The sequence below is a fragment of the Mya arenaria genome, chromosome 1, assembly GCF_026914265.1.
Source record: "Mya arenaria isolate MELC-2E11 chromosome 1, ASM2691426v1".
Classification (NCBI taxonomy): Eukaryota; Metazoa; Mollusca; class Bivalvia; order Myida; family Myidae; genus Mya; species Mya arenaria.
Window position 1 is genome coordinate 34,813,429 of NC_069122.1, and position 1,508 is coordinate 34,814,936.

Consider the following 1,508-nt stretch of genomic DNA (forward strand, 5'->3'; position numbering starts at 1 on the left):
AAAGCAGTGTATACGTTCTTGTTGATAGTCACGTGATCTAGGCGCGAACACTCGAATTTTGAATGTGGAAATAATTTTGGAATTAATTAAGAATAAAAGCTTTATAAAATTAGTTGAATGGTGGATTTAATGTAGTTTAGTGGTTGGAACACATTCACAATGAAATATAACGACTAAATCGAAAAATAAGAAGAGGAAAGATAGAAATAGTAGTGGCAATGAAACCAACAGTCGGAAAATATGTAAACAAAGAGGCCCGTCCGGGGGCTCGGATTACAGTGAACTTCCAGTAAGTGAAGTACTTAGCAGGACTAATTCTGTATTATATGCGGAGGATAACTTGGACAGTAGTGTTTTTGTGCAAACTGCAAGTGAGGAACCCTTTACCATGGCGGAAAACAACCCAGAACCTACCAACTGGGATCTAATGAACTTATTAACATCTATGAGTGGTAGGCTACAAACTGTTGAGAAAAAGTTGGGGGCCATTGAATCGATCGAGAAAAGGATGGTTAATTTTGAGAAGGAAGTTACAAAACTTTGGCTAGCCCTTGATGATCGGGTGAAGAAGGTGGACGAGCGGGTGACGCGTCTGGAGGACAAAGTGGACGGGGCGGACATACACGCGGCGGAAGTGGCGGAGAGGATGCAGCGACTCGAGAAGGAGAGAAACACCCTACGTGACGACGTTTCATATCTACAGTCACAATCTATGAGAAATAACTTAGTGTTCACTGGGGTGCCCGAGGATAACACCAGCGGCAGTGAGACGGCGGAAGCCACGGAGAGGAAGCTACGCCAACATCTACAGGACGCCTTCAAGATCGCCCGCGAGATGGCCGAGAGCATCCGGTTTGAGCGGGTGCATCGGTCACCAGGCGCGCCGGTGACGGGGAAGATCAGGAACATTGTGGCCAAGTTCACTTTTTTCAAGGACAGAGAAATGGTTAGGAAATCGTGGAAACAGCTGGATGGGACCGTGTTTCGTGTTTTCGAACAGTTTCCGCCGGATGTAATTCAGAAGAGGAGAGTACTAGTTCCGAAGATGAAGGAGGCGAGGCGGCAGGGGAAGCGCGCGTACCTGGCCTACGACACCCTCTACGTCGACGGAACCGCAGTACGTGCGTAGGGTCACGAAGGCGGTGAGGTTTCGGTTTTATCATGGAACGTACATGGACTCACTGATTGTAAAAAGAGTTCTTCTGATTTTATTGATATTATTAGTTCACATGATATTTGTATTTTATATGAAACATGGACAAACTCATCTAGTAACATTGATCTAAATGGTTATATTTCAAAACATTATTATAGAAAATTTCAACATCGAAACGCTCGTAGAAGCAGCGGTGGTGTTTTAGTTTATTTTAAGGAGCATTTAGAAAACGGTATTCAAATTGTCAGAAACCATTATGATTCTATTATTTGGCTAAAACTAGACCATAATTTCTTTCATACTGAAGAAGATGTGTATATATGTGCAAGCTATATTTGGGGAGCTGACTCTC